We start from the raw sequence: 22342 nt of genomic DNA, 5'->3' as shown, positions 1-22342 counted from the left end.
AGAGTAGCCTTGATTCAGTTGTTCATGTGGGAAGCATAATTAAAATCTTCCTTGTGTAAATGATAGCGTACTGAAAAGTACTCCCCGTAAATGTGACTAAACCAGTACTGGTGTATTGTAAGAAACCAATGCTTGATATATGTGCCCATGGGTTGGTGAAGTAATCAACCATAGAGGATATGTTGCTTATGAGTATGGGAAACCATACTGTTTATGTGATGTTGCTTATTTGTTCCCTATTGAGTACCAAACCTCAGGTTGTGGGTAATTCAGTATGTTAGGGGGGTAGTATTTGAAGTCACCATTCCTTGAATAGTATGGATTGGCGTACGAGTAATGTCGGCGTGAAGCGACTTTAGCTTCTCTATTTTGAGGAATGATATGGTATTATACTATAAAACTGTATCATAGGTGTACTCAATACATTCCCTTTTGGTGAATCTATTTATAGGTTTATGTGTGACAGCCTATTCCTCTCCTTTATTTGAGCATTTTGATGGCATTTCTTGAGCATAGTGATGGTGTATTTTTGAGGATCCTTTGCCTTGTCTTCATGAAAGGTAGGTTTATCCACATGAGCTTCCAGTTAGTATGTGTTGGTGGGCATGTGGGTAGACTTTAGTCATGTATACCTCTAGCTTACAGTGAGTATCCTTATACATACGTCGCTATGTGGGACGTGATTTGCATGTGCTTGTTTCCGTGAGGTACACCACCATGCGGGATACGTCCATTGCGTGTCTTCTCTGCTTGGGGTATTGCCATGCCACGTGACGATGTGATGCGGGGTGATGTCGAGGTGCACACCACCATGCCATGTGGGTAGTGTGACTATGTCGCACCACATGAAGAGCTACCGCAATAGCTAGACGATTGTTCCTTCCTTCCTCGTTGGTGGCTAGATGCTAGTCACATAGTGATGTTATGTGCAGTTGTGATATTCTTTATATTTCTTTGGGGACCAACAATTTATTTTACTTTGACTTTGAAGGTTTAGCCATGATCTTGTGATCTTTTGCACTTTTGATTTGGTGTTGCAATTCCGAATTATTTTATTGCCTTATTGTTGGAATTGATGATTTATTACCTTTATTCATCTGTACTTTGGTGGCTAAACTGGTTTATCCTTATTGTTTTCGTATGCTAGTCTTGTGTTGAAATGTGAAATCCCTCTGCAAGGACATATGAGATGGTCTTGGTAGAGTGTGTACGAGGAAGTAGACTTAAGGAACCTTGAGGATGGGGGTATGTGAGGCTGTGATGCAGCTAGGATCCACTACCTACCTATGTGTGGTGACTATCTCTTGGAGGCTAACCACCTTACTCAACAAGGGATGTTCACGAAGGTCTTGTATGGAAGGTAACACCCCTATGGTGTGCCTAGCACCATCGAACCTTGAGTGAGATATTGGATTTTCTTATGATCATATTATTGTTCTGAGATCAGGCATAGAGATGCTGATCATGCATGTTATCTTTGACCGAGCATTAGACATGCTCACATGTGGCCTTTTGAGTTGTGCATTCCAATTATTTGGATGGTTATTATGTGTATCATGGAGTAAATTGTGTTAACTTGTCACTATGTTATGGGACATAGTCTTTGGAAAGGTTTTCGTATGCCTGCCAAGTGTAAACAATTGAGTTATCTATGTTGCTCTTATTTCTTGGAAGTTAACTTGGTTGTAGAAATTAAATTTTGAAGCTAGTTCTATGTGATTAAATTTTTTGAAAAAGATGGATTGGTAAAAAAAATTGATCTTGATGGCATGTTTTCTTGTCATGTTTGATAGATAAGTATGGTAATTGTTGCGTACCTCTTTTAATGCTTTAATTTGGTGTAATGAAAGGGAGAAAATTCTGGTTTCTTTGCTATGATTGTGGATAATTCCTAGAATGTTATAAGAAATGTATGGATTTAGATGTATCTTGCCAATGGGTAATAGCATTCGTAAAGGACTTAGCAATAATATTTCATTTATTTATGGAAAGATTCCTATGTGCAATTTGATATTTGTTGAATGAGTTTTAGGACTTATGCGTGCGACATGTTCTCCATCTAGCCTTATGACTTCCAGGAGTAAGTCAGAACCTAGGGGGGGAGAATGTAGTACCCCTACCCTAATCAATTTCTAATCTCGGTTTGACCTTGGTTAGTTTATTTTTATACAATGATTATGGTCAGATGTTTTGATTTTAGTGCATACCTGTTATTGTGGTTTTCGCACTAGTTTGTATGCAAGTTAATTAATTCTCCTTTTATCGTGTTATTATCTCGAGCTAACGCTTTCATTAAGTTTATATATGTATGCATGTATGACTCTTGGTTGCAGGAGATTTCAGGTACAGTGCCTCATGGATGCGAGGTTTGTCACCGCCTAGATTGTAGGTTTGAGTGTACCTCTTTAATCCTTAGAGTTGGATTAGGTGGTTGTGAGACCCTCATTTGACCATAGTCATGCTCAAGTGAGCGTTGTCAGGCGTCGTCGGTATTCCCTTTGGTTGGGTATGCGAGTCTTCTGTCTATTTGGCTTCTTGGGTTGCGTGTTTTGTGTGTATGGTTAAACTAAGTAATTAGTCCTTAGTATTTAATTGGATTAAATATGTGTTTGTGCATTAAATATTAAGGGACTAAATTAAACAGGGTTTCTTAATGCGATTATCGTTAATTTGAATTGCTCGATTTAAACAGGGAGCAAGTTCAATTAAATAGTTAATTTTAATGTTAAATTTGTTATGTTTATGCTATTGAAAAAGAAAGATTTAAATTTAATTGCAATAGAATTAATTTAATCTTTTGGCATTTTTTAAATAGAAAGGTTAATTTCCATTAATTGAGAAAATCAATTTTTAAATTGAAGAGCAAATTTAAATTATTGATATAGTTTAAAAGGATGATTTTTGTGAATTATTTTAAATAAATATTTTAATTCCAAAAAGAAAATTTTGGTCAAACTTCTCCCATTTAACCTAGACTTTTGGAAAATATTGGGGATGGATATTTTGTTTGAAAAAGATTGTTGGAAAAAAAGATTTTTTTGGATGAAAAATTGGGGGTTTTGGAGGAGGAGAAATTTCTTGAGCCTGCAGGCTAGGCTCCTCTCTAAATCTTTTCCAGGATTGCTATATGAGGTAAGGTTCTAGTTTTTTTTTTTTTGGTTTCTTTGTTTATCAGAAATTGTTTTGGATTTTGGAGAAATCTGGTTGTGAAGTTTGATAAATCTCAGCTATTTGGGGAAAATGAAACAATTGTAAATTTAACTCCAATCCAAACCCTTCTTGTTTGTTTCCATTCCAAGTTTAGTTTATGGTTGCTTTGATTGTTTTAAAAATAAAAAAAAATGAACTTGAGATTGGCTGTTTACCATGGAAATTTGTTAAAATTCCAATTAAATGCTTTCAAATTCAAGGTTTTTTTTAAAGAAATCCGCCCGTGTCTGGATATATGGATGTTAATCAATCTTATTTTGCCAATATGGATTTGGTTTTAGAGAAATCCTCCCATTTCTAAATCTGGGCATTTGAAATTGCCAATATTGGAAACCCATGTTTCCTGTAAATAAAATAATTTTTTTTTTTTTTTTGAAGTCACTGGGACTGTATTCTTTTATTTACTGTGTGTTTAATAGTAATTTTGTAAATAAAATAAAATAAAATAAAAAGAAAGAAAATAATATAAAATAAATTAATTATACCACCCCCCCCCCCCAACTCGTGGCAAGGTTTCCCCACCACGTGGAAGGGGGTGCTGCGTATTCCCTTTGGGGATAGTAGCGCTCCCCATGGGGTGCTGCGTGCTCCCATTGGGAAGCAGCGCTTCCCCAAGGGGCAGCGTGAGCTCCCAAGGGGGGGGGGGGGGGGGGGCACGTGGGCTTCCACGTGGGTACCCTCTCCCCATTTAAATATGATTTTTTTAATTTAAAAAAAGGAAAAATGTTTTTTTATATATTTTTTTTATTTTCAAAAAAATAAAAATATTTTAATAAAATTTAATGTTAAATTTTAAATTAATTTTTATTTTAATTATGATTAAGTTTGGCATTAAATAATAATTCATGAATAATTTGTTATTAATTAATTGTATAGTGTTAAATATACATTAATTAATATTTAAATCTCATTTTATTATTAATGCATACTTTTCTAATTAAATACTTGATTTATTAATTTCGTTATTAATTATTAATTTGTTATATTTAATTAATCACAGATTAATAAATATATTCATTAATTAATAGTTAATTTTGGATCCTTCTATATGCGCATAAGGAAGTAATTTTTGGATTTTGGAAATGATTATCTACATTTGGATTCCTTATATATTTATGTTTCCTTGATCCGTATAGTGTAACTAGGCTTGGAAAATATGAAATTGGAGAGATTGGTTTTGAGCTAGTATGAGAATGATGTTTTATTTGAAAAATAAATATCTTATTTAGTTGGTTAATGATTATTTAATTATATCCCTGTGAACTTGGTTTAAAAACTCGTAATGACGCATTTATGTATGTTTGAGGTAATTGAACTTTAGAGAGTTAGAAAACCAAGAACAACCTGTACCTAAATGAGGTAGATAATTGCAATCTAACTTAGATCATTTAGAAAGCTTGATCGACATTTAATGTTTAAATTAATTTGGAAAAAGATTGTATCTACAGATTATTACTTATGCAAGTTTAATTTATGTATTCGCTCTTACTTAAGTAATGGCAAGTTTTGATTTGTTTGATTGGACCCTGTCGTATGGATTGATTTGGGTACCTGTTTCAGTCCTCGATTTCGAGTTTGACTATTGTTTTGTGGTAGTGTCATAATTTGTCATATCCTTTATGCGGGTGTCGAATGATGTTTTGCGGTTGACCATAGTTGGTCAGGTCTCTAGTTAGAGTACTGTCAGTTAGTGCACTGCATAAGAAGTCGTGTTTGACCAAATGATTGTTCCTTCCATTTTAAACTTCGTTCCTCTGACCTTGTGTATTTCTTGGTTTTTTGAGTTCGTCTGATTATAGTCTAGTGCCATATGGGGAAGTGGCTTTTGATTGGGGGCCGCGCCCAAAGTGGCTACTGGGTAACCCAACGAAAGTGAGTCTAATAAGTGATATCCTAATAGTAGATTAGAATGTTAATCTCTAAGTAAGATAATTGTGCCTCACACATGGGACGAGTGCTAACATAGACTCAACATGCTGTGAGAAGGCTTGAAATGGCAAACCATCATCCTTGTCTTCACGAGAGGATGTGTGGGTCCACATGAGGCTTGGGTGGGCCGGAGGTTCGGATTAGGTTGCCAAAGTAACCCAGTGTACGGGGCCGAAACCTATGAAGACCTACCATGGTAACCATACCAGGTTGTGTGATGACACTTGTTCCTACATTTGATAGTGTGTTGTTGTATTGTCTGATAGGAGCATGTTTGTGGGTCATCCTATGGTCTATGCCCTTGTGAGTACTGGTTTTATGTTAGACCTTGGGTTGTGATGACTCAGTTTTTTGGATGTCCAAATGGACCTTCGTATTAGCTTCGATTATGTTTAGCTGGATCCTTTCCTTTTCAGGGATCATTTATGTATTTATTGACCGATGCCGTCATTTGCATATTGATTATGTTTTGCCTTGATGGGAGGATTGTAAATTATGAGAACGTCATGTAATCGTAACTTTATTATTTATCAGAGGGGTCTTGCAGTTGAGCAGACCAGGAGATGTCGCCCTTTAGGGGCAAACTCCGAGATCATCTTGGTGTTATGTGATGCTTTTATTCTTATGTTTCATGTTTAGTGTTAGCATGTATGAGCTGACATTTTGATAGGATGTATAAGTAGATAAGATGGAATTAATATTAAATGCATGTATGCAGTCCTGTCTTAGATGCAGTAAATTGGATCATGAATGAATGTAGCGTAGTATAATGGATTACATTCAATTATTATTAAGGAAATTAAGTATGCATGGGAAGAACTCATTAGCTTATGATGAAATTCTAGTGTGTTAGAATATTAGATGCATGACTTATATTTTAATGAAAAGATCGAACGTAAGATATGAATAAATCTTAATGGATAAACCTTATCTTGTGAATTATATTTTCATCTATCTGAAAGAAATTATCCTTGTTTAAGAATTATCTCGTTATTAGATAATCAACTTATTGGATTTATTAGTGTGAGTTAAGTGAATTGTGGAATAAAGTAATCACGTTGGGAAAGTCTTTAGGTGTTAGTTGATGTCTTCTGCTATGTAATATGAATCTTTTACATCTCGTTGTATCTCAATGTTGTGTTTATCTTAAATTTTTTTTTTTATTGCACTCTATTCTTGTGTTATGGCTTAATCCCTTCGGTGTTTCCTAGCGGGGCATTATAGGTTGAATCCTTGACTTGAATGCAACAATGTTGGAAAAGAATGTTTGAATGCTCTTGAATTCTTGAATGCATGATCTCATGTATCTGTCTCATCGCTTATCCAGCTTATCTCACTCATCCAAATGAGAGGAAAAATGCGACATATATACATGTCAATTAGGGTTAATAAAACTAATTTTCATCACAGGCCGACATCGAGGAAGTTTTCCCACTCACTGCAATAACTTCAAGGCAAACTTAGGAAGGCTGCTGCCCCAAAATAGGGCATGGAAATGGGTGCCACGCTTCTATCCTAGGGGTGAAAGGGGTGCCACACCCCTGTCCAGTTGGCCATTTGGTGGAATTGATTATGTGTCGCATTGATGTTTTGTCATTGATGCCAACACTAGCTGTTTGGATTTTTTACCGACACCCTTCTGGTCCCAGTAGGCTGAGTGGTTTCTAGTTGATTTGGATCTGGCATAATCTAGTATCCTCCAGTATAGTTTGGTGATGCAATTGGCTTGTTCATGATACTCTTGCTCATATTTGGTCAGTTGGTTTTGGTCTGGTGATCGGATGCTATCCTGCTTGCTTAGAAACTTAGTTTCTAGTCCTGGAAAGTGTTTCACCGGTAGAGATTTTAATGAATTGCATAAGTGGTGTTAGTGAAGTTTTTGGTGGAGTTTGAGGATGTTGGTGATCATGTTAGAGACTTGGCAGATGGAGATCATTGTTGTAGTGTGTGGACCTATACTGCATCCTCGTTGATCTAGGTTATGGACCAACTTTAATGCGACGTGTGGATTGGACCTCTGGATGTATTTACGAGATGTCTTATGTGTTGGATATTATTTGTTTGGTCTAAGGATGACATGGTTTGTAATTATGTAATTGGTTTATTATCTGGTGGCTGACCTAATTGTTTATGGTCGAAGGTTTGTATATATATAGATGTAAGACTCATTATAGATCATCATGGTTATGTTAGAGGTCATGGTCAAGGAATGTAATGTATGAATAATGTAATATCATTCAGGTAGAGGATTTGGTCGATCAATGGAGATTGAATTTGGTTTATGTAAGAAGATTTAGTCCTCCGGTATTGAGCTTAACCAAAACTGTACTCAGGCATAGGAGGTGTTATCTTATGCAGTTCAACACTTCTCTAGATTGTAGTTGGGATTTCTATGTAGTTAGTGAGGCTCCTTTTTTGATGAGTAGTGCACTCTAGGTTGTTGGCCTTCCTGCAAGTGGAGGCCCCTTAATTGTAATTCACATACTTACTGCAAAAGTATTATCTGATTGTGGGTAGGCTTCCCACCATGGTTTTTCCCTTTATCGGGTTTTCCATGTATAAATCTTGGTGTCATGTGGATGGATCTTATTCTATGACTATTGTTTATTCTTAATTAGTTTAACTGCTATTCTAGTATTAATGTTTTGGGTTTCGGTATTAAAGTCTTAAATTGCTAATAGTTTTGGTAATCTGTGACAAATGATTCACCCCCCTCCAGTTGTCTTCCAGTTATTTGAACTGTCTAACAATTGGTATCAGAGATTCGGTCCTCTCTACAGAAAGCTTAACCACTTGAGGAACATCCTATGGGGACTCACAATTCAAGTTCATCCAGTCCTTCTGGGGCTGTGAAATCTGAAACTATTTTTCATATATCTACATATGCAACCGGTAAGAAAGATTGGAATGCTTTGTATGCAAAGGAATTAGAAGATATGAAGAGAGAAGATGATGATTTTGAACAACTTGAAGCACTATTTGCTAGAAGAGGACCTCAAGGAAGTATGAAGGAAAAGCACCTTTCAAATGTTTTGAATGTAATGAGATTGGTCATTTTGCATCTAGATGTCCTAAAAGGAATTCAAGATTTGAAGAAAGAGTTAGAAGATCATTTAAGCCTAAACCTCAATATCAAAACAAGTATAAGTACAAGAAAAATAGAGACAAATCATGCTACATAGCAGATGAAGAAGGAATTACTAATTCTGATGATGAACCGGTAGAAGACTCAGCTAGTGGTTCTAGCAATGGGAAGGAATGGGTGTTCCTATCTATCAAAGAAGATAATTTGGTACTGGAAGAGAATGTACCTGAAGAGAAGGCATTTGCTGCTAAAATTGAAGACAAGGATGAATGGGTAATTGACAATGGTTGTTCACATCATATGATTGGAGATAAAGAGAGGTTTCTATCTTTGCAAGAATTTGATGGCGGTCTAGTTAGATTTGGAGATGACAAAGCATGTATGATCAAAGGAAAAGGAACTATATCATTGGATGGTCAGAACAATAATAACATTGTTTATTATATTGAAGGTTTAAGGCATAGTCTTTTGAGTGTAGGACAATTGGTAGATAAGGGATTTCAATTATAGTTCAAGGATGGAAAATGAAAAATCATTAATAGATCTGGTTTAGAGATTGCAAATGGTACACAAACAAAAGGTAATATATTTCATTTGAACTCTAGTGAGAAGACATGTTTGATTACATAGATTGATGAGAGTTGGCTATGGCATAAAAGGCTGTGTCATGTGAATTTTGATTGCATTGTGAAGATCAGTTCAACTAAGGCAGTTAGGGATATACCTAAGATTATGAAGCCCTATAATCCGGTATGTAAAGAATGTCAAATGGGTAAATATGTCAGAACCTCTTTTAGGAGTATACAAGATAAGTCAAATGATGTTCTTGATCTTATTCATACTAATTTATGTGGCCCTGCTAGAGTTAAAAGTTTTCAAGGTGATAGATATTTCATGCTAATCATTGATGATTATTCTAGAATGATGTGGGTTACTTTTCTAAAAGAAAAATCTAAAGCATTTGAAAAGTTTAAAATCTTTAAGGCTAAAGTGGAAATTGAGACAGGATTGAAGATTAAATGTTTGAGGTCAAATCATGGTGGAGAATTCACATCTGGTGAGTTTAATAATGTTTGTGAGACGCATGGAATAAGAAGAAAATTTTATGCTCCCTGGACACCTCAGCAGAATGGAGTTGTGCAAAGGAAGAACATAACTACCTTGGATGCTGCTAAAACAATGATGATGGAGGCTAGCATACCTCATATCACCTATAGTTATGTATTTCAGAATTTTTGATAATAAATGTTATATCAAGAGAGATGATATCATTGGGAAATTTGATCCTAGATGTGATGAAGGCATATTTCTTGTATATTCTAATGAAAGCAAAGCATATTGATGTTATAACAAGAGATTGCAGAGAATTGTGGAGACTGCTAATGTTAAAGTAGATTAGCTGAACATAAGTCAAATCAAAGTTAATGAGAAGGAATAGGCAGTGGAAATGATTATATATGAAATGGTAGCACCTTTATCAGAATAGAGTGTTGAACCAATTACTCTGGCAATATCAGAGAATTCTACAGTAAGAGGAACAAAAAGTCAGAAGACTCCTAGGCATGTGAGATTGAATCGTTTAGAAGATCAGATCAATTGGGATGAGAGCAATGGAGTGATTACTTAGACTAACAAATGTATTTTCATCTATGAAACTAAATATGCTAAGAAATTGTTGAATAAATTTGGTATGGGAGATTCTAAACTGGTAAGTACTCCTATGGTTACAAGTGAGAAATTGACAAGAATAGATGTTTCTACATCGGTAAATCCTACAAGATACAAATCTATGAAGGTTTTCTTTAATTGACTCAGACTAGGCCCGACATTATGAATGTTGTTTGTATTGTTTCAAGATTTCAGAGTGATCCTAGAGAAAATCATGAGATTGTGGTGAAAAGGATTTTTAGATACTTGCAAGGTACATTAGAATATGGCTTGTGGTACCCTAAGGATGATAAATTTACTTTATGTACATATACAGATGTTGATTGGGCTGGATATATTGATGACTAAAAAAGAACTTTCGGTGGAGCTTTCTTTCTTGGAAAAAAGTTGGTTTCATGGATTACCAAGAAACAGTCATGTACTTCTTTATCTACTGCTAAAGCTGAGTATGTTGTTGCTGCTACTAACTGCACACAAGTTTTATGGATGAAACAAATATTAAAGGATATAAAGGTGGATTGTGATGCACCGATAGTTATTCACTATGATAACTCTGCTTCTATTGATATATCAAAGAATCTGATATTTCATTCTTAAAGAAAGCACATATCTATTAAGTATAACTTTTTGAAAGAAAAGGTGGAAGCAAATAAAGCTAGACTAGTTTATGTTAACACTAAAGAGCAGATTGCAGATATTTTCACTAAACCTTTACCCAAGGCATCATTTGAGTACCTAAGAAATAGATTGAGAGTTTTTGCTCCTTCAGTAGAGACTTGATTAATGCACCTTGGCATCAGTCTGATATGTACTATCAGAGATACTATTCATTTCGACACTAATGTGGGATTCTACTACTCAGGGGGAGTAGTTAGCTTTGTCATTCAGTGGTTTATGTCTTTGCTTTGATAGTTTTGTCAGATTTTTGGCATTGATGTCAAAGGGGGAGATATATTGATGTGAAAAAGACAAAGAAAGAAAAAGAAAAAGTCAAAGGGGGAGAGATATGAATAAGAAAAGTAAAAGGGAGAGATATTGACATTCAGAGCTATATGTGGGAGATTGTTGGTTGTCTTCCATTGGGGGAGACTTTTTTGGCATTTCTTGGTACTTAGATATTTTTCACATGTAGTATTGCCATCAATACCAAAGGGAGAGATTGTTGGCCATTTAGTGGAATTGATTATGTGTTGCATCTATTTTTTTTCATTGATGCCAACACTAGCTATTTGGATGCTTTACCAGCACCCTTTTGATCCCAGTAGGTTGAGTGGTTTCTGGTTGATTTGGATCCGGCATGATTCAATAGGCTCTGATATAGTTTGGTGATGGAATTGGCTTGTTCATGATACTCATGCTCATATCTGGTCAGTTGGTTTTGGTCTGGTGATCAGATGATATCCTGCTTGCTTAGAAGCTCAATTTCTAGTTTCGACGAGGGTTTCACTAATAGAGATTTTGATGAAGATCTTTGATGAATTGCATAAGTGGTGTTGGTGTAGTTTCTGGTGGAGTTTCAGGATGTTGTTGGTGATCATTTTTGAGACTTGCCCGATGGAGATCATTGTTGTAGCATGTGGACCTATATTGGGTCCTCGTTGATGTAGGTTATGGACCAACTTTAATGTAACGTGTGGATTGGACCTCTCGATGTATTTCCATGATGTCTTATGTGTTGGATATTATTTGTTTAGTCTAAGGCCGACATGGTTTGCAATTATGTAATTGGTTTATTATCTGGTGGCTGACCTAATTGTTTATGGTTGAGGGTTTGTATAATAAGATGTAAGATCTCATTGTAGATCATCATGGTTATGTTAGAGGTCATGGTCAAGGATTGTAATATGTGAATAATGTAATATCATTCAGGTAGAGGATTTGGTCAATCATTGGAGATTGAATTGGTTTTATGTAAGAGGATATAGTCCTCCGGTATTGAGCTTAACCGAAACTATACTCAAGCATAGGAAATGCTATCTTTTGCAGTTCAAAACTTGTCCGGATTGTAGTCTAGATTTCTATGGAGTCAGAGAGGCTCCTTTTGTGATGAGCAATGCACTCTAGGCTGTTGGCCTTCCTGCAAGTGCAGGTCCCTCGATTTTAATTCACATAATTATTGCAGAAGTATTATGTCACTATTGGTAGGCTTCCCATAGTGGTTTTTCCCTTTATCGGGTTTTCCACGTATAAATCTTGGTGTCATGTGGATGGATCTTATTCTTTGATTATTGTTTATGCTTAATTTGTTTAACTTCTATTCCGATATTAATGTTTTGAGTTTCGGTATTAAATTTTTAAATTGCTAATAGTTTTGGTAATCTATGACAAGTGATTCACCCCCCCTATAAGTTGTCTTCCAGTTATTTGAACTGTCTAACATGTCCTACCCTTTTCTCCAAGGCAGAGTGCAGACACTGTGGTGTGGAGGGCATGGGAGAAGAAGTTTTTAGGGGTTGAGTAGTCTCCAGTCTCCGATTAGGGTAGGGGATTTAATTTTGCATGCATGAGGACCCTAATGTGGTAAAAAATTGTTAGGGTCACAATTTTATGACACATATATATAGACACACACACACATTAACACAATAAAATTTTATTTTAGTCAATGATTTTCAATGATGGATTTGTACTCATTGGTACTTGCATGTATTGTTTTATTTTTTTATCATTTCTCTCAATGGCATTGAGGGTTTCATTTAAATGGTCCCTCTTTGTTTATAATGCCAAAATCATTACATAGAATACCAAAAAATAGATTATTGTCTCCATTTCAGAGTATATATACATGACTATATATCTATACACATACATACATACATACATACATACATAGATATTGATGCAGGAGAATTCTCAGTCGATGAGAAATCTTGCATCAACCAAAAATATTTCCTTTCAGTTTTGTTCTTGTTTAGTTCTTTGTGCAGTTTTTTGTGTTATTACCGGTTGGCATCAGTAGTTGCTTGTTGCTTTCCATTCATGGAAGATCTTTTTTTTGGTTTATAGGCTATTTCATGTGCTTAATTCCAGATTTCCAATTCATTTGGGTTCTTTTCCAATCGGTTATCTCTTATGGTTGACTATTTCTGGGTTTCGGGACAATTCTTGTTCTTATCGGTTGGTTTTCCTTCATTACTGACGTGATTCTTGGCATGTGGATCTATTTCGGGTCTTGTCTGATGTTCTTTGGCATGTGGCCAACCTTCTTGTTGAACCACACTTCGTGGTTGTTATTATCTGGAAAGATTTCTTTAATTCTTAGGGCTGACCTAATTACATGTTTCATTTTCTTGCACTGGTAAATCTAATCTTATGAGGCCGACATGGATATGTTCCGATGGGTATAAATATGATGTTATGTAATCATTTGTAAGGGCAGGGGGAGTAGAACTAGGAATAAGGATTGAGATTTACATTTTGTGATTCGGTTTATTCTTAGAGTCTCGAATTGGATTGTATATGGCTAATAGCCTACATGTAATTGGTTAAATACCAGATATTCTTTGATGATTATGGTGATAGCCGGATGATTTCCAAAAGTTCCAAAGCAATAATATGATTTTTTAAAGTTATCTTGTTATGTTTTCTTGCTTCTTTCGTTGTGTTACTCTTGTTGCATAAGCTGGTTGATTCTCTTTGAGGGTTTTACCGGTCATAGCTACATCAAGTGGTATCAGAGCTAGTTATGGACTAGCTGGTGGAAGAATTGTTTGCAAAAATTGACGCATTCCTTTGGGTGGACAGATCGACTATTGGAGGTAGGCTGTGCATGTGTTCAATAGATCGCCGAGGGGAGGCAATTGAAATCGATAGTTAAATCGTTGAGTTGATTCAGTTCACTAGAGTGGAAGAGGAGAGATTGCCTAGAAGGACAAACCCCCAAAGGGTAGAGCAGATGATGGAAGAATTCAAGAATGAACTCAGGAACAAAATCCGAAATGCTTTGGCTAGTTTGCAAAGAAACCTTGATTCTGAGGATGAATATGAAGAAGCCAATGAAGAGATTGAGGAAGTTGAAGGACCAGAAGATGAAAGAGAGGAAATATTCCTGAGAGCGGTGGCGTAAGTGAGTAAAATTCATAAACTTAAAGTTTCCAACTTTTCCGGAATGCTGAACCCGAAGGATCTGATCGATTGGATTAGAGAGTTGGAAGGTTACTTTGAGTTTGAGGATGTTAAGGACCCATAGAGAGTCTAATTGGCATAAACTAAGTTGAAAGGAAATCCTGCCTTATGGTGGAAATAATTGCAGAAAGACAGAGTGGAGAATGGTGAATTGAAGATCACCCGGTGGAGACAGATGGTTGCAATATTGAAGGCCAAGTTCATACCAAGAGACTATGAATTGGAGTTATTCAAGAAGTTTCAAAAATTGAAATAGAGAAACATGACTGTAAAGGAATATACTATGGAATTCTAGAAGGTGGTGATTAGATTTGGACATAGAGAGATGGAGAGAGGAAAGGTAGAGAGGTACATAAATGGACTTGCATTTAGCATTCAGGATGAGATGAGTATGTTGAGGGTTTCCACAACTGAGGAAGCTTACCAATATGCTTTGAAGGCTGAGGAGAAGATGAGAAGAAGACAACCGAATAGAGGGAAGGAGAAATTCAAAGGATAGATGAGTGATAGTATGAAGAAACCGGTTGAGGAAGATGAATCAAAACCTAAGTGGAGTAAATAACCAAAGCAGAAAACATAGAGGAAAGGCACTGGTAGTACCGATAGATATTTTCCTATCAAATGTTAAAAGTGTGGAGAAACCAAACCTATATTCTATGAATATAAGCAGGGAATGACACGAAGTTGTGTGGCAAGTGAGGAAACGAAAGGTACCAGATTTGGCTGTGCAATAGAGTAAGGAGAATTCCTTATGTTCAGGAGAAAGGATACTGGATCTACTTAGAGGAAGAGTCTTTTCTAGACTTTGTATAAATTAGGTGGTAAGTGTTGCAAGGTTATTGTAGATAGTGGAAGTACTGACAATTTGTTATCTGAGGAGATGGTTGTGAATCTTAGATTGAAGAGGCTTGAGCATCCTTGTCCTTATGAGGTAAGTTGGTTACAAGATGATCAAAAGATAGAGATAAAGGAGCAATGTTTGGCGAATTTCAACATTGGGCCTTTTAGAAATGAAATTTTGTGTGATGTTGTATCTATGAGTGCTTGTCATGTCTTGTTGGGAAAACCTTGGCAATATGATAGAGGAGCTATTTATGACTGTAGAAGAAACCTAGTCACTATTGAGAAGGATGGGAAAAAGTTCAGATTGATTTCTTTGAAGGAGAAAGAGAAGGAGTTGAAGAATATGAGTCTAGAGAAAAGTTGCAGTACTGAGAAACCGGTGGCAAAGGTTATACCAAAAGCTTTGAAGAAAGGTCTGATGGTAGAGGTTATACTGAGAGGTTTGAAGAAAGATCTGATAGAATTGATTGCAAAGGTTATATCAAAGGGTGACATGAGTTTGCAAAAGGATCTAATAGTTGAGCCTAATGGACAGATGGAACCAAATGATAGAGAGCTTATGGTGACAAATCGAATGAAGACTTGTGGTAGAATAAAATCAGAGTTATAGAAGAAATAGAACAGTAAAAAGAGACAATATGCAGATCTGAAGCAAAGGAAGAGAAACAAAGAGAGTCAGAGGTTAGAGAAGCTAGTTGAGGCACCAGAGGAGCTAAAGCAGAGGTTGGCAGATAAAGAAGATGTTTGGATCAGAAATGAGCATCGGGTCTTTATTTATAATCCTTTTACATGTTTGTGAGTTTCCTCTCATGGAACATCTTTTTCTACCTAGGTTGTCTGATGTAGGAGTATCCCCAGTCGATGAGCAATATTGCATCAACCAAAAATATTTCCTTTTAGTTTTGTTCTTGCTTAGTTCTTTGTGTAGTTTTCTGTGTTGTTATGGGTTGGCACCGGTAGTTGCTTTCCTTTTGTGACAGATCTTATTTTTGGTTTCTAGGCTGGTTCTTGTGATTAATTCTAGATTTCTAGTTCATTTGGGTTCTTTTTTGGTCATTTATCGCTTTTGGTTGAGTCTTTCTGGGTTCTGGGAAAGTTCTTGTGCTTACTGGTTGGTTTTCCTTCATTACCGACACAAATCTTAGTGTGTGGATCTATTTTGGGTCTTGTACGATGTTCTTTAGCATGTGGCCAACCTTCTTGTTTAACCTCACTTCGTGGTTTTTATTTTTCAAAAATATTTTTTTAATTCTTAGGGCCGACCTAATTACACGTTTCATTTTCCTACATTGGTTAATGTAATCTTATGATGCCGAGCTGGATATGTTCTGGTGGGTATAAATATGGTGTTATGTAATCATTTGTAAGGGTAGTGGGAGTAGTATTGGGAATAAGGATTGAGATATGCATTTTGTGATCCGGTTGATTCTTTGAGTCCCAGATTGGATTGTATCTGGCTGATAGCCTGTATGTAACCAGTTAACTACCATATGTTCTTTGATGATTATATGTTAATAGATGGATGATTTCCGAAAGTTCTTAAGCAATAATATGATTTATTTATGTGATCTTGTTGCTTTCATTGTGTTACTCTTGCTACATAAGCTGGTTGATTCTCTTTGAGGGTTTTACCGGTTATGGCTGCATTATATATATATATGTGTGTGTGTCTGTGTATAATTATTAAATAGCTACAATATTATTGAATGCCTAAGTTTATCTTAAGCATATAGTATAATACACTAATAATTAAATAAATAATTATTAGCTAATACAAGATAACTCTAACACCCCCCCTTAAGATGAACTTAGGGAGTAGCTAAAAACACTAAATGCAAGAAAGAGAAAGGAAACTAAAAGAAGAAGGCAAATTTAGGTCCTGACAACAAGGCCTGATGAGGTACCCAATCACAACCGAATATCTATGAAACAGAGAAATAGAGAAAACCACATGGGAAAAACCTCTACTCAAAAAAGAGATAGGAAAAGCATACAAAAAAGAGCATGAAGGAAGGAAGGCCTCAATGACACCCCCCAAGGATAGCTTCCTTCACCCCAAGAATAGAGCACAACTGAAGATAGCGCGGAGATACAAAAGGTTTAGTGAAGATGTCGACAACCTGCTCCTCTATAGGAATGTACTCCAAGATGAGAAAGCCATCCTGAATCAACTATCTGATGAAGTGAATGTGAAGCCCAATGTGTTTAGACCTCTAGTACTCCACTTGGTTGTGGAAAAGGTGAATGGCACTCTGATTGTCACACCAAAGAATAGTGGGACTATCAGGAGGAAACACAAACTCAGTCATTAATTGTCAAAGCCATAAAGCCACCTAACTAGCTAACACCGCTGCTCGATACTCAACCTCTATAGATGATAATGCAATAGTAGATTGCTTCTTGCAAGAGCATGTGATAGGACAAGAACCAAGGCAAAAAACAAAGCCATAAGTAGACTTTCAATCTTGAGCATCACCAGCCCAATCTGAGTCACTGAAGCCAATAATGTGAGGCCAAACTATGTAGTGCCCTGAATGTACCTCAAAATATGTTTGGCTGCTTGCCAATGTCTCTCATGAGGATCATGGGAGAATCGAGAGACAAGACCAACCGCAAAAGAAAGATCTAGGTGGGTATGGGTCAAGTACAGCAAACTGCCAACCAATAGCCTATATAAGGTAGAATCCACAGAAGGTGTAGAACAAGTGGTATACAAAACAACACCTAACTGAAATGGTGTGGGAGTAGGCTTCCAAGTAAGAATGTCAAATCTGTGAAGCATACTTCTTCTGAAGTATGGAAATCTGATCAGAAGACTGAATAACCTATAGGCCCAAAAAATAGTGCAGAAGGCCAACATCTATCATCTGAAACTGCTCCATCAAGGCTCGCTGAATATCCTGAATCAAGGAGGATGAGCTACCGGTAATGATAATATCATCAACATAGAGCACAAGAATAACTATATAATCCCCTTGATGCTAAATATAGACTGTAGGATTGGAATGACAACATGTAAAGAGTGTGGAAAGAAAGAAAGAAAGAGTCCATCTTCTCATGCCAGGCCCGAGGAGCCTGTTTGAGACCATACAATGAACGTCAAAGTCTACAAACCAAAGAGGAATCCTACACAAATCCTTGAGGCTGCTCCATATAGATCTCCTTACGAAGGTCTCGATGCAAGAAAGCACTCTTCACATCCATATGAAAAATGGTCCATCCCTGTGAAGCTGCCAGAGAAAGTACAAAGCGGATAGAATTCATCTTGGCGATAGGAGAAAAGGTCTCAGAGTAATAAATATCCTCCACCTGAGAAAAACCCTTCGCAACAAGACGTGCCTTATACTTATTAATAGAACCATCTCCAACATACTTGGTACGATACACCCACTTGCACCAAACCAACTTTATTCCCTTCGGAAGAGAACAAAGATCCCAAGTATGATTCTTCATCAAAGAGGAATACTCCTCATCCATGGCCCTATCCCACTCTGGATGACCTATTGCCTCTAAATGTTTTTGAGGATCATCCAAAATGGCATGACTCAGAAGACTAGAACCAGATGTCTGTGTACAAGTATGATGAGTGTTAGTAGGATCACCTGCCATAGAACCAACAACATCAACTGTAAGTTGGGCCCACTTGAGCAAAGGCCAAGCAGTGGGTGGTGGTGGTGGTGAAGGTGGACCATCATCTGCATCATCCTCAAGGAAGAAGGAATCCCCAAAAGATGAAGAGGGAGGAGGAGTTAGTGAGGGAGAACCTATTGATGGAGAATCCATTTGAGGAAGGTGCTCATCAAACTGGACATCCTACCTAAACAAGACATCTCTGGAATTAGGGTCAAACAACCTATACACCTTAACATCCTCATAGTAGCCAACAAAAATGAGTGGTTGGCTCTTCCTCTCCATGGATTTCCTCTGAGAATCTAGAATAAATTCCCAAGCCTCACTACCAAAAAATTGGAATGAAGAAACATCAGGCTTGACATGGGACCAAGCCTCCTCAAGAGTCAACTGGAGAAATGCCTTATGAGACATCCGATTTGAATATAAGTGGCACAATTAACTGCCTCAGCCCAAAAATCAGGCTACATAGAATGTGACTGAAGCATACAATTTTCCATCTCCTTTAGTGTTCTGTTGCTTCTCTCAGAAACACCATTCTACTGAGGGGTGTGAGGAACTGATAACTGATGCTGCAAACCATGCTCTATGCAGAAATTTGTAAAAGCCTAATACACATATTCTCTCCCATTATCTGTGTGTATCCTCTTTATAGAAATACCAGACTGCTTCTCTACAAATGTCTTAAAGACTCAAAATTAATCAAAGACATCAGACTTGTACTTAAGAAAGTACACCCATGTGCGTCTGGAGAAGTCATCAATGAAAGTGAGCACATACTTGGACCCTGTAAAGGATGGATTTGGAAATGACATAAGATCACTGTGGATCGAATCCAAGGGTGCCTTAGCATGGGTGGCTTTGCCTATAGGTAAAGGATCATGATGGTGCTTTCCAAGTGCACAACCTCAACATACACCATCAATACAAGATATCTGAGGGAGCCCAATAACAAGTGCCTGTGTGCTCATCTACTGTAAGTATCTATAGTTGACATGACCAAAATGCTCATGCCACAGTCTACTCAATGAATTTGCATGTGCTATAAGAGAAACACCTAAACCATTTGGACTCTCAAAGCCATCAAACTGATATAACCAAGAGTCATGATCAACATAGCCAGTAGCCACAACCAGATCAAGATCATGGAGCTCTCGAATAACCACATGATGTGGTGAGAACTCAATCATTTTATCAGAGCTAGAATGACAAATTTGATAAATAGAGAGGAGGTTCATAGAAATGTCAAGAACCAAAAGAACATCCTGAAAACAACCACCTATCAACGTAACAAAACCTAAACCTGAAATTGAAAGTTGTGCTGAGTCACCAACTGCAATTTGTAAAGTATTACTGTGAGCAGGTGAAGTAACAAGCTACGGTGAGTGTGTCATGTGGTGAGAAACCCCATAATCAATAATCCAAGTGGATGTAGATGGAATAGCTCGTGCAGAAAGAGCATGTCCTTTCCCAGTAGAAGAGGAAGATGGAGGCTGAGGAGGAGAAATATGATGCTGCTGCATGGCTTCCTCGAAGGCCTTTAATCATTTCCAACAATGAGAAACTAGATGACATTCTTTGCCATAGAAACTACAAAGTGCATTTGACTTCTTCTTAGTCTTGGAGGAAGACTCACCAGACTTAGAAGAGTGCTCTTGTTTGGGATAGGACTTTGGTTTGTACTCAGACTTAGGTGGTGGCTTTGAGGAATGCTCACTACCAGCTGAATCCTTCTTAGGCTTCAGTTTCTACTTCTTGTTCTCTTTAGATGTCGGAACAACCAATTCTTTCGGCTGTGATCCTATGAGAGTGTCCAACTGAGATAGGTGAGCCTTCTCACGAGTCAAGCAATCACAAAATACATCAAAAGTAGGCATGGTGAAGTGTGTACCCAATAAATCCATAGTAGAATAAAATGTGGAAGCAAATATCTGATAGGGACCTCAAATATTAGAGAGAATCGAGTAGATACACTCTGGGTCTCTCTTATTCTTACCACAGCTCTGTAAGATAGATCTGGTGGTTTTGAACTTGTTCATAAATTCCTCAATGTCAGGAAAAGACTTAGGTAACAAGGAAGGGAGCTTGACCACAATTTGTAATGCTATGAACTCATTGACAGTACCAAAGAGAGTTTCAAATTTGGACCACATAGCCTAAGGAGTGAGCAAACCATGAAGGTGAAAAAGCAAGCTGTCTAAAACATGTAAGGAGATGCCACCCATAGCCTCATCCATCTTATTCCGGTGCTGAAGAATCTCAGAAGGACGTTGTAACAATGGCTGATCTGCATCCAAATAGGACCACAACCCCCTTGATCTGAGAAGACTCATCATACGAGCTTTCTAGAGGTGATAGTTCTGGGATGTAAGAAGATCAATTGAAGAATCTTCCATGGGCACCTATACCTGAACCTAGACCTACTCTTGATTTTTTTTAATTAAGTGATCTTTCAGACTAGACAGAAGATGCAGAAGGGTTTTTTTTTGTTTATTTTGAGTTTAGGTGTTCTGATTTTCTGAAGTAAATTATAGAAAATAGTAAAAAATAAAAGCCCCCCACAATATGAAAAACAAAAAACCAGTAAAATCTGATAGCAAGAAAAGAAGACAAGAGCAAAGAAAATGCAATAGACACTATCTTGTGTACCTAGTGATTTTTTTTGAAAAAAAAAACTCCAAATCTGAGAATAAATCTCCAAGACCTTTACGACACCTATTCGTTTTCCAAAAATGGAGTTTGTTTGCCCAATTTATGGCTCCCGGAGTGCAGAAAAGAGCACTGACTTGGACGGCAAAAACTAGGTACCAAATGAAAAAATCAGCAAATCTCATCACCATATCTGAGTAGGGCTAGAAAAAAGATTTTTGATGCCTGTTCATTTTCAAAAATCCAACTCCGTTTTCCCAAGTTATGACAAAAAGAAAAAAAACCCCTCTTGTAGGGCATAAAGAGGGTAAAAAAAAGAAAAGAAAATTCTTGAAAAACGTGCCTGTAAAGGCCAAGCTCAAAAAAAATTCCTAGAGCTAAAGTTGTCCAAACTGGACAAATTTTATATTAAAATGGGGGTTTTTGGGTGTTCTGTGCTCAATGGTGAGGTCCTTTTGAGCTCAAAATGCCCGAAAACAAAAAAGATACCCCAGATCCAAACTAAAAAACTCTGAAAAAGAACTGAAACTCTTGCCTCCAAAGAAAATCTTTTGAAAAGAAATCAGGAACAAGCAACAAGAGATGATTTCTTTGATACCATGAAGAAGTTGAGAAAGTACAACTTCTGAGATCCCAAGAGCATCTGCAAGAAAAATACTCGAGTCATAAGAGAGGATTGGAGACAGAACACAAAAAAGGCTTTGAAGAAAAGATTATCATTTTAGAGAGAGAATTGAAAAAGAAAAGTTACAATACAATCCTTATGACACAAGAATAGAAACCCTAAATATGTGCCACCCTAAAAGGATAAAGAGTATTCAATAATTAGAATACCTACAATATTATTAAATGCCTAAGTTTAGCTTAAGTGTAGAGTATAATAGACTAATAATTAAATAAATAATTATTAGCTAGTACAAGATAACTCTATTCATTTTTCAAAAATGGATTTTGTTTGCCCAATTTATGGCTCTCGGAGTGCAGAAAAGAGCACTGACTTGGATGGCAAAAATCAGGCACCAAATGAAAAAATCAGCAAATCTCACCACCATATCTGAGTAGGGCTGGAAAAGAGCTTTTCGATGCCTATTCATTTTCAAAAATCCGACTCCATTTGCCCAAGTTATGACAAAAAGCAAAAAAACCCCTCTTGTAGGGCATAAAGAGGGTAAAAAAAAAGAAAAGAAAATTCTTGAAAAACAT

The sequence above is a fragment of the Cryptomeria japonica genome, chromosome 7 (genome assembly GCF_030272615.1).
Source record: "Cryptomeria japonica chromosome 7, Sugi_1.0, whole genome shotgun sequence".
In the NCBI taxonomy this organism is placed as follows: domain Eukaryota; kingdom Viridiplantae; phylum Streptophyta; class Pinopsida; order Cupressales; family Cupressaceae; genus Cryptomeria; species Cryptomeria japonica.
This window is presented reverse-complemented; position numbering follows the sequence as displayed.